This window comes from Trachemys scripta, chromosome 3 (genome assembly GCF_013100865.1).
Source record: "Trachemys scripta elegans isolate TJP31775 chromosome 3, CAS_Tse_1.0, whole genome shotgun sequence".
Lineage (NCBI taxonomy): Eukaryota > Metazoa > Chordata > Testudines > Emydidae > Trachemys > Trachemys scripta.
In genome coordinates this window covers 189,212,122-189,224,128 of record NC_048300.1, presented here as the reverse complement: position 1 = coordinate 189,224,128, position 12,007 = coordinate 189,212,122, and the positions used below count along the sequence as shown (strand labels likewise).

Sequence of the window (12,007 nt, the reverse complement as noted above, 5' to 3'; positions counted from 1 at the left end):
GAGATTTCACTTAGAGATCAGGAAAAACTTTCTATCAGAATAGCTAAGTTCTAGAACAGGCTTTCAAGGGAGGTTGTGGAATCCCCATCATTGGAGGTTATTAACAACAGCTTAGACCAGTGGTCCCCAACCTTTTTCATCTGGCAGGTGCCAGACGATGAGCCACCGCGGACAGTGGCCAGCGGACGAGCATTCGCTGAAATGCCACCAAGAAGCGGCAACATCAATAGGCGATTTTCGGCGGCATTTCAGCGGCGACACCTCTGGATGACGCTGCTGGTCGGCGGCATTTTGGCGGATGCTCGTCCGCCGGCCAGTACGTGGGCGCACATAGATGCCATGGCGCCGGCAGGCACCACGTCGGGGACCGCTGGCTTAGACAAATACCTCTTAGGGATGGTCTAGGAGGTATACTTGGTGCAGCCTCAGTGTAGGGGGCTGGACTAGATGACCTCTCAAGGTCCCCTCTGGGCCTACATTTCTATGATTCCATAATAATAAAGAGTAATTAAAAAGTTAAATTTAGTCATACTTTATTGGTAGTCAATACATCCCCTTTTACAGACCCCACCATAACACATGAAGCCTGTGAGCCACCAGGTCTTTGCAGCAGCAAATCCTAACACATAATATTTGTTCTGTTTTGACATCTGTTTCAGTGTCTGACAATGGGAGCAAACATCCTTTTGTTCACTTTTAAACATTTAGAGTGAGACTTTCAAGAGCTCTCTGAATTGGGCTAACACCTCCCACTCAAGTCATTGAGAGTTTTACTATCAACTTCATAGCAGCAGCAATAAGCAAACATTGGGTGCTTTTGAAAATAACCACCTTTTTCCCTTTCCCCCACCACCGATTAACCTTGTTTACTACCTCCCATTATTCCTTTTTCATTTTCCTGTTGAAAGTTTTAAGGTGTTGTTTTGATTACAAATATTTTGCTAGCTTTGAGAACATTTTAATTATATTTTGGAATACCCCAAGCATGTGAAAGTGCTTGGCTAGGGAGGGGGCTAGAAGATTACTTATGAATAAAATTATTCTGTACATTTAATAGTGCCATGGAAACTAATCATGATTTTTAGCATTACTGCTGATCTTTTTATTAAATACAAAATGTAAATTGGTCTAGCAAAATATAGTTTCCCACAAAGGCATCAACTTAAGTTTCAGTACTTTGGAGAGACAGATTTCTGACTAGTTACCAAGGATCTCATAACCCAGGGGTTCTCAACCTTTTTCTTTCTGAGGAACCCCCCAACATGCTATAAAAATTCTGTGGCCCACCTGTGCCACAACTGTTTTTCTGCATATCCAGTAGATTAGAAGACAGAGCTGGTCTTAGGGGGTAACAAGTAGGGCAACTGCCCGGGGCCCCAAGTCACAGGGGGCCCCATGAAACTACGTTGCTTAGGCTTCAGCCCCACACAGCGGGCTCGGGCTTCAGCTTTCTGCCCTGGTCCCCAGCGAGTCTAACGCCAGCCTTGCTTTCTGGTTTATTTTGGAGGACCTCCTAAAACCTGCTTGTGACCCCCCACGGGCCTCTGGCCTGCTGGTTGAGAAACTCTTTTCATAACCAACTAAATAATGCCCAGAACAGAAAAAGCACATGGCTAACTGCCTTCCCCATTTTCTTTGTAGACTTCATGATAGCAACAAAACAGTCCACACAATTTCTGTGGGATTATCACACTTCTTGGGTTTGGCCTGCTGTTTTACCACATCCCCTGAGGCGCGCTATTATCACCCAGAAATGCAGAATCTAGCATGCCTTATTTCTTAAGGGTATCATGTAGGGATGGTATTAACAACCAAGAAAGGTGTTCAACATGGCCTAAAATTATTATGCAAATGTAATTCCTACCACATGTAGTTTATTAAATTATAGTTTGCTTATGCTGACAAGTTACTAATTGACTAATCACATTTCAGACAGTTGCATTTTGCGTTATTCAAAATTAAGTCCATAAGAGCAATGTAGTTGGTTGTGACACTGTTTGGCTTAGCAAATAAGCCTGTATATTGAAGAGCTGGGTGAATTCTATTAAACCTTGAGCTTTATGGTCAACCCTATTGTTCCAAAAACATGAGTCAGACCCCCAAAATAAAAAAAATGTGAAGGGTTCTTTTTATTCGCCTTCTAGTTTTCAAGCTTTCAGAGCATACTCTCAGGTTTCAGAGTAGCAGCCGTGTTAAATTTGTTAGTCTCTAAGGTGCCACAAGTACTCCTATTCTTCTTTTTAGAGCATACTCTGGTCATCTGTTCAAACTTCCAAAATTTCATGTTTTTTAAAAAAAAAAAAAAAGTAAGCTAAGATTCTCATACCAAATATCTCAGGAGTTGGCAAAACTACTTATGACACCACTCTCTCTACTAATGCAGCAACAACAAACAAGATGAAAAGTCATCATAAGAGACAGGTTACCAATCTACAAACATGAGGTCTAAGCAAACCCCATTGAAGTCAATGGGAATATTTCCATTGGCTTCAATGGGAGTTGGGATCTGGCCCATGGTAAAAAATAATAAACTTAAAACAGTAAAGGAAGGTGAAGGGAGAGAGGAGAAGACTCATAGCAGGTAGAAGAACATAGGAGTTTAGCTGAATATTTCAAAAGGAAGGCATTCTCTAAATACCTCATCAACAGAATTTGTTTCTAATTTCCATTTGGTTCAAATTATAACCCTTCAAGTAAACTCAGTTCTACAAAAATCTTCTGAAGTACCTCACAACACACCCTTAATGTTGCTACAGGACATCCTGGTCTAAACTGGGAATTTATATTGGTATAGCTACATCGCTCAAGGATGTGAAAAATCCAAAGCCCCAAGAGAGGTAACTATACCGACTTAACCCAGTTGTAGACAGTGCTATGTCAACAGAAGAATTCTTCTGTGGACCTAACTACCGTCTCTCGGGGAGCTGGATTGCCTATGCCGATGGGAGACCCACTTCTGTTGGCATAGGTAGCATCTACGCTTAAGCACTGCAGCTGCCAGCTGTACCATTTTAAGTGTAGACATACCCTGAAGCTAAATATATTGCCCAAAACCTCATTTTCTCCTGGAATGCATATTTAATAAATACTTTGCATGTATATAGTTCTTTTCATTCATAGGTCACAAAGCGTTTTAGTCATTTGTGTAATTTCTAGAGCTGAAGTTGCTGACCAATATATAAAGCATATCTTAATACGTTTAGTAAATGATAATGAAAACCACTGCACATTTATAAGAGCTCAACAGAAAAAAAAATGCATTCTCTTGGACTTGAGAATGTATTAAATGCTCAGAACCTGGGAACAGGTAGTTTTTTATTCATTGCAAAGTCTGGACCCTTCACCTATAAAACACCACACTTGTACTGCTATCTAAATAAAAATCCATCAATCCCCCTGCCCCCACCAAAAAAAATGTGGGCGAGAGAAACCACCAAACTCTCAGAATGGCAAAGATACAACACCATCACAAAACAACACTCAACGGTACCTGGCACACTTTTAGTGTAACTGGACATCAGCAACTTGTTCTATATAAATTATAAAAACATTTTCAAAGTTGTTTACAAACATGAATATAAATAGGGCATAGTGAAACATTTAGTAAGCGATAAGTGTAAACCCCAGGGAAATTGAGAAGAGGAGAGAAACAGGATTCAGACCACCAGGCTGAGGAGTTACGTGTACCCATACTCCCCAGAGTGGTCACCTGTTCTGGGTGCCTCAGTTATGTCTTGCATCTGAAGAAGTGAGGTTCTTACCCACGAAGGCTTATGCTCCCAATACTTCTGTTAGTCTCAAAGGTGCCACAGGACCCTCTGTTGCTTTTTTCAGTTATTAGGGTGCTTTGAACCTGAATTTCAGACTTGTTGAGAATCTACAGCTGCCACCGAGATCAAGTGGAGTTGTGGGTGCTCAGCACCTCTGAAATTCAGGCCCGAAGCACCCCAGATTGGACACCCCAAACACTCAGGCACCTGCAACAGGTGGCCAATTCGGGGGGGGGGGGGCAGCTTGGTTTTAGCATCTGGTACCAGGGAACAGATAACGTTACAAGGAAAGGAGCTGCAGAGGCTTTCCCCAGACCTGGGCTGCAAGTGGCACAGCGCTGGGTGGTATCTAGCCCAGGCGCTGGGAGACGTAGTACCATGATAACAGAGGCCAAGGCACATTAGCAGACATTCCTGCAGCAGGGTGCAAGACTCAGGAACACACATAACCCTCCCCTTCTCTCTTCCCCCTAGCCCCCCCCCCCCAAAAAAAAAGATTCCTAGGCAGCCAGGCAATACATCCCTTGGGTCAATACCTCCACAGCCCCATAAACTCCCTGCTAAGTTAGGCAATAGCAACACGCTGTTCGCTCGCCCTTGCTGGTGACTCACTCAAAGGCTCAGACACACGGGGCTGGACGCAGAGGTGTGCAAGGAAGGAAGGCGCAGCCTGGCCTGGTGGTGGCCAATTAACCCCAGTGGGCTGATGTCCAGAGACAGAGGGACGGTTGGACAGGGGGAGAGGGGAGCTGCGCCGTCCTCTTTCCCCTACCACCAGACACGGAGAGAGGAACCGAGGCCTCTCAGCAGCCGCTCGGCTCTAGGTGACTAACCGACCAGGGGGAAAATGGCGCCGCCCGCCGGGGGAGGGGCCGGTTCCGCCACACATCAGCTGCGGAGCACCCGCGCCTCCATCTTCTGTGTGGCGTCTCGCGCCGCTTCTCCCTGGGCGGCCGGCGGCGGTTGGAGCCCCGCGTGGGGGCGGAGCAGGGGCGGGCCGCGCTGTGCCCAGCCCTGGCTCGGCCGCTGCTCCCGCTTCCCTCCGAAAGGGGTTTCCCCCTGCGCGGCGGCCTGGGAGAGGAGAGCTGGGGGATCCCCCAGAGGAGGCCCCTGCTTGTAGGAGACCCCCTAGAGGTGCTCGGGTATCCCCCGCCGGTTTCAGAAGAGACCCTGGAGCCATCAGGGGGTGCTTCTACAGGCATCGCTCCGGTCCCCTCTCAGCACCTGGCTAGGAAGTGCCATATGTTGCATTTACATTAGACATTAAAAGGGCACCGATCTATCACGCTATGCCCCTTGCCATAACGTCAGATGCTTATAAGATTTCTCTTCCACCCGCAGCAGACAGGAGAGGCCCTATAGCAGCCAGGCACTGCTGCAGATCATGTGTCTGAGGCTTAGACCCGATAGCAGTGGTTTTCAACCTGTGGGGGGGGGGGGTCTAAGTGGGAGCTCTAAAAGGTTGTTACCATAGAACAGCGGTTTTCAATTTGTGATTTGCGGACCCCTGCGGCCGCAGACTAAGATTTCCAGAGGGGTCTGCACCTTCATTTGAAATTTTTTTAGGGGTCCGCAAATGAAAAAAGGTTAAAACTCACTGCCCCATAGCAACCAGGCACTACTGCAGGTCATGTATCTAAGGCCTAGACCCTTTAGTAGCTAGGCACTACTACAGGTGGTGTATCTGAGGCTTAGACACTACAGGAACCAGGCTGTACTGAAGGTAGTATATGTCAGGCTTTAAGGAAGGGTCCAAGTGACTCTGAGACAAAAATGAATCTAAAAATAATAAGCACCCAGGGGTGTTCAAAGGGTTGCTAAACACACATAGCTCCATCTCAAAGTGATGCTTCACCTATGAGGGTTTGATGCAAGATCCTCGCTTCTGGGCAAGTTTAAATGTCCCAAAAAGTGGGTTTTCTGATGAGTCTCGCAGGAAAACTGTTCCACAGCTTAATAGCTATCCCCGTCAGGAAGGTTTTGGGGGATATTAAGCTAAGGTCTGGTTTGTACATGGATTTTGTACCAGTATAACTATTTTGGTTGGAGGTGTGATACACCAATAAAATATAAACCCCCTAGTTTGGACACTGTTATTCTGGCATAAAGATAACATACCGATATACCTTATTCCCCTTCCTGTATGGGAATAAACTATAGTGGTATAAGCCCACTTATACTGATATAAACACAGCCATACTATGGAATTGTACTATTTTATACTAATACAGTTGAAGCGATACAACTTCTGTGTGCAACCAAGTCCTAAATTTTCCCTCTAATTTTATCCCATGACTCCTAATTATACCCTCTTATTAAACCCTAAACAAACCCTAAACTCTGTCCTTGACATCTGCTTGTTTCAAATACTTGCATACTGCATCATGACCATTGCCTCTCCCAGGTGTTAATTAGCAAAATATACATATTTAGCTCTTTTAACTTTTCCTCATAATTCCATTCTTCTGTCCTCTGCACCTCCAAATAATTTGTGTTGCTTTTCTGTGAATTCCCTCCAGTGTCTCAACAACTTTCTAGCACAGGGAACAGGTTCCTAAAAGGGAAGCTTATTTTGTTACAGACTACTAGAATCAGAGTTACTTGGAAGCTGCCTACCTACTATCCCAAATAATATGTGATTTGTGACACTGCTACTGACATGGCTAAGTGGCTACGTGCACGGGGTTATTCCTGTCACTCCACAATCCTATGCAGAGTCTGTAAAATAGAATTAACAAAGATAACCAGAAAATATAAAATAAGAAAGTACATTATGTTTGTGATTTTTTTTTTTTAAGGATGTGTAAAAAAGGCATGAAATGTTTTTTAAAGGCTTGTTTGGGATTGTGACTTCACAAGATTGTTAATCAAACAGTCTCTCTCTATAGATATAGATATAATTTTTCTTTTGTCATCACCCATTTAACTAAAACTCTTGTACAGTTGGCAATCATGTAAAAACTTTACCAGGAACAATTGTCCTCAGAAACCAGTCTGGTGGCTGCACAACTGTATGTTCATTATAGTAGATTTTAGGTTATAATTTTCTTTGAAGGGGGTGGGGCTAGCATTCAGCAAATTAATCCTTAAAGGGCCGCCTGAATCCTGACTTATTAGAAATTAATCTTGAAGAAACTTTTCATCTTTTTTCCATAGCTCCCTCATGCTCCCCCCATCCTGTTCCCTTCTGCCACCAATGGCATGCCCCAAAGGCACCCTCTCTTCCTGCTCCCTCCTATCAATACCCTATCAGCCCCTTCTGTTTGCCTCCTTCCTATGTCTTTCCCTCCTTCTATCCCATTTCTACCTCCTACTCACACATCTTGGGGAGACTGGAAGATATTACCACTCACAGCTAGCTAGCCAGCTGAGTGATCTCAACATCTCTTCCTTTCTGCTGGTGCCTACAATTGTATAGGAAGAGCTGAGAGCAGCCCAAGCACTGACAGTACCAGAGTAGCAAAAGGCCAGCATTGCTGGTGGTGGTGGTTCTTAGAGTTACAGCAGAGAAGCTGAGACACTGACAGGGACTGTTCCCTCCCATGATAGATTTACAGATACCTAAACAGCCCCTGACAAATCATTTTTGTCAAGTATTCTCCTGAAAAAGAAAAAAAAATCTGTCAAGTTGAAAAAGATTTAGCAGTCTTCCCCAATCCTTGCCTTCCATCGGAAGCTTTTACTTCAGTTCTGTAGTCCTCAGTTGAGTACTGTGGGAAATATACAGGGAAGGCAAGGATTAATATTCCTGATAATTCTAATATATAAATCAAGCAAAATATATTGGAATGAATGAGCATGCCCATTGACAACTACGTGTTTCCAGAAGCCTAAGCAGTCTCAGAGTCACTTGAGTGCTTGTGCAGTTAAAAGTACTATGCTTGCTGTTGGATAAGTCTCTTGAGTTCTTACTAAACTTCATAGGGACTTAAAATGATTTCAGGCTTTCTTTATGCATCATGAAGAACCAAAAAAGGACACAAACATCATTTCCCTTGGCAAGTCACCTTTAAGATACATAAGTCATTATGAAATGTCTCGTTGCTTTCACAAACTGGAGTCTGCTGAAACCATAACACATACAACGTTTTACTTTTGAATAAGCCTGATTTTCTCTGTCATTTGTTTTCACTTTTATTGGTCTGCAGAACATAAGTAAGAAAAAGATTTTATTTTCCCCTACATAGCATATAATTTACATCAGTCATCCCAGAAGGTCAGTACCACTGGGGTGTCATTTAAGCACAATGAATATAAAGTAATGAAGTTCTTGCCAGAGTGGATGGACATAACTTCTTAGAGAAAGAGAGAGTTTCCAAAGCATGTGGGGAAAACACAACGGGAGACCAAGTGAATTCATCACACCACAAAAATGTCTCCATCCTGTCGACAAAGTCATTAAAGGAAAATGAACCATTGTTGCTCTTAGACGTTTGCATTCCTTTGGCACAGTAATTTCAGTACAGAAGCATTGGTGCAAGGAGATTTTGCACACATTGGCGAAAAAAAATCTTTTAAAAAAGATAGTGTCCAGAATATGTAATAAAAGAAATCCTCCATGTTCCAAAGAGGGGCCAGAATCTCTACAGAAGCCACAACTAATAAAGAACCATCTGCAGTAGGACAGAGTGGTCTCTTTTCCTCCTGCCAACAAGCCTAACCGAATGGCAACATGGACAATTCTTTTCGAATGACCTACAAATGATGTCCTCCTTTAATTATACCAATGTTTCTACCTTTTGCCGAACCATGATGGCCCTCATTTTAAAGATGCCTTATTGAGGGTTCTTCCCCCCGCCCCTCCTTTTTTGTAACTTACTTTGTTTGCTTTCACTAATGCTTTACAGTCTCCGTAGAAACAATCTGGGAGGAATGTGGGGATTAGAGAGGTTTGCTGTATTCAATTTTATTTAATTTTCTGGCAAAGGGTGTCCAAATTATAGAAAAATGTCACATGTGTTTGTAGTCAATTGTAACATATATCAGTTTCAGGTGCTAGGTTTTACTTTTAAATACAGATTTTTCTCATCATAGGAACACTACTTTAAAGTAAGAATGGCCAACATGCAGTGTATAATATCAAAGGTAGTTCTAGAAAGCTGCAGCAGAATTGTTCATGTATGTGTCCCTTTATACATCAGCAGTTCCACAGTAAGGTAGAGTCCTCTGAATTGACAGACTGGTGGAAAGACAAACATGCAAACTAAGAATATCTTATTGCCCTTATATAAATCCATGGTACGCGCACATCTTGAATACTGTGTACAGATGTGGTCTCCTCATCTCAAAAAAGATATACTGGCATTAGAAAAGGTTCAGAGAAGGGCAACTAAAATTATTAGGGGTTTGGAATGGGTCCCATAAGAGGAGAGATTAAAAAGGCTAGGACTTTTCAGCTTGGAAAAAAGGAGACTAAAGGGGGATATGATAGAGGTATATAAAAACATGAGTGGTGAGGAGAAAGGGAATAAGGAAAAGTTATTTACTTGTTCCCATAATATAAGAACTAGGGGCCACCAAATGAAATTAATGGGCAGCAGGTTTAAAACAAATAAAAGGAAGTTCTTCACACAGCGCACGGTCAACCTGTGGAACTCCTTGCCTGAGGAGGTTGTGAAGGCTAGGACTATAACAGGATTTAAAAGAGAACTAGATAAATTCATGGAGGTGAAGTCCATTAATGGCTATTAGCCAGGATGGGTAAGGAATGGTGTCCCTAGCCTCTGTTTGTCAGAGGGTGGACATGGATGGCAGGAGAGAGATCACTTGATCATTACCTGTTAGGTTCACTCCCTCTGGGACACCTGGCATTGGTCACTGTCGGTAGACAGGATACTGGGCTGGATGGACCTTTGGTCTGACCCAGTATGGCCATTCTTGTGTTCTTAAGCCATCATCTTGATTATCAAAGCCTCATAGGAATGTAAAAAGAATGAGGCATACTTGTGGCATCTGAGAGACTAACAAATTTATTTGGGCATAAGCTTTCATGGGCTAAAACCATTGCATGCATCCGATGAAGTGGGTTTTAGCCCACGAAAGCTTATGCCCAAATAAATGTGTTAGTCTTTAAGGTGCCACAAGTACTCCTCGTTCTTTTTGCTGATACAGACTAACACGGCTACCACTCTGAAACCTGTCATGGGAATGTGTTACAGTGGAAGCCACTTCTGTTTCACCAGTTGCTTTGAAAAGAATAAGAGACAAATCACTAAACCATTTTTAAACAGCTGCCGTAAGAGAAAGTTACCTTTAAAAGATACACCTCTACCCCGATATAATGCGACCCGATATAACATGAATTCGGCTATAACACGGTAAAGCAGTGCTCCGGGGGGGGGGGGGGGCCGCGCACTCCAGTGGTTCAAAGCAAGTTGGATATAACGTGGTTTCACCTATAACATGGTGAGATTGTTTGGCTCCCAAGGACAGCGTTATATCGAGGTAGAGGTGTACATCAGACCAGAGAATTTACATAAACTGAACAGAGTGCGGGGAGGGGGGTGGGAACTGTATGCCAGCAAACACCAATTCTCACCTGCTAACTACTACAAATAAGTTTGCAGACAACAGCAACAAGCATGCTGCTTATCCATCATTTACAGTCACTGAAGTGCAGTGAGCTAAATCCGCTCAGTCCCTGGCAATTGTCCCAGTTAACTGGGTGTGCTGTTTATTAGGGTGCTGATTAAAGTGTACTCTATAATATAATAGGTATGTAGTTGCCAACTTTTATTCGCTTCTGGTTCATATGGATAAAATCACGAGCTCAGACAAGAACGATGTGAAAATAATGGTGTATTTTGTGCCAAAAGGGAATAAAGGATGGAAACTAAAGATCTGGAGCAATTTGGAGGAAACTAACGATTTGGAGACACAGCATTAGATAGCACAACATGTTGTTATGACAGATCGGTTGTGTTGTGTACTCCAGATATGGCCTAGAGAAGTGGTTCTCAAACTAGGGCCGCCGCTTGTTCAGGGAAAGTCCCTGGCAGGCCGGGCCGGTTTGTTTACCTGCCGCGTCCGCAGGTTCGGCTGATCGCAGCTCCCAGTGGCCACGGTTTGCTGCTCCAGGCCAATGGGGGCGGCGGGAAGCGGCGCGGGCGGAGGGACGTACTTGCCACCACTTCCCACCGCCCCCATTGGCCTGGAATGGTGAACCGTGGCCACTGGGAGCTGCGATCTGCCGAACCTTCGGATGCAGCAGGTAAACAAACCGGCCCGGCCCACCAGGGGCTTTCCCTGAACAAGCGGCAGCCCTAATTTGAGAACCACTGGCCTAGAGCCTCAATTTGTAATTATGATGTTACATACATACACCCTCACTTCTATCAGCCCACGTGCCAAACACATACACATAAGCAACATACCACTGCAGTTGAAACAAATAGCAAAAGCTAAAGTTGCAGTTGTGGTCCAGACTGACTTTGTTGATCTCAGGGAATCCACTGGAGGCAAGGGCATGCAGAGACCTAATGCTTATGCACTGCCACCTACTCCTTTCTCCTACCTAGCTCCCTGCCACTCCTCAGCTTGCACAAGATGTAGCCTGCACAAGATGTATTGCCATGGTCTCCACAGAAAGTTCAATGTGGGGAACTTAGAGGGTGCTGGAACAATTTTTATAGTGAGGGTGCTGATGAAGGAAACATAAACATGTATTTGTTATTTGTTATTACTACTTTAAGACAGGGGGTGTGGTAGCACCCCTAATTTCAGTACCACTAGGAACTTGTGTACACTACTGTATACTTAATCTGAAGTAAGGACTCGTCTACAACTTGGAGTTAGCCACATGCCACAATTCAATTAACAGCCAATATCGCTGCACCAATGAAAATAAATATCATAATTTGCCCCAACTGAGTATTTGCCCCACCAGAAGCAATGGGTTTAAACTGCAGCAAGGGAGGTCTAGGTTGGACATTAGGAAAAAGTTCCTAACTGTCAGGGTGGTTAAACACTGGAATAAATTGCCTAGGGAAGTTGTGGAATCTCCATCTCTGGAGATATTTAAGAGTAGGTTAGATAAATGTCTATCAGGGATGGTCTAGACAGTATTTGGTCCTGCCATGCGGGCAGGGGACTGGACTCGATGACCTCTTGAGGTCCCTTCCAGTCCTAGAATCTATGAATCTATGAATCTATACAGTGTTCCAAGCAAATGTAGCTTTCCTTGTTTGCACTGGTGCAGTTGTACCAGCAGCTGACTCCCAAGTACAGACAAAGCCTAA

The 12,007-nt window shown here is 43.9% G+C and overlaps 1 protein-coding gene across 8 annotated transcripts in view; it reads right to left on the bottom strand.

Annotated features, from left to right (window-relative positions):
- The window catches only part of SUPT3H (SPT3 homolog, SAGA and STAGA complex component), a 438,440-nt gene extending 433,734 nt beyond the window's left edge, over positions 1-4,706 (bottom strand). For 3 of the 8 annotated variants that reach the window (XM_034766663.1, XM_034766661.1, XM_034766662.1), the window contains exon 1: positions 4,383-4,706. The gene's annotated coding sequence lies outside the window, so the exon portion shown is untranslated. Of the gene's footprint in view, positions 1-3,490; positions 3,531-4,306 lie in introns of all 8 variants that reach the window. The other 5 variants (XM_034766665.1, XM_034766667.1, XM_034766666.1 and 2 more) reach the window with 4 other exon arrangements.
- Between the last annotated feature and the right edge of the window lie 7,301 nt (positions 4,707-12,007).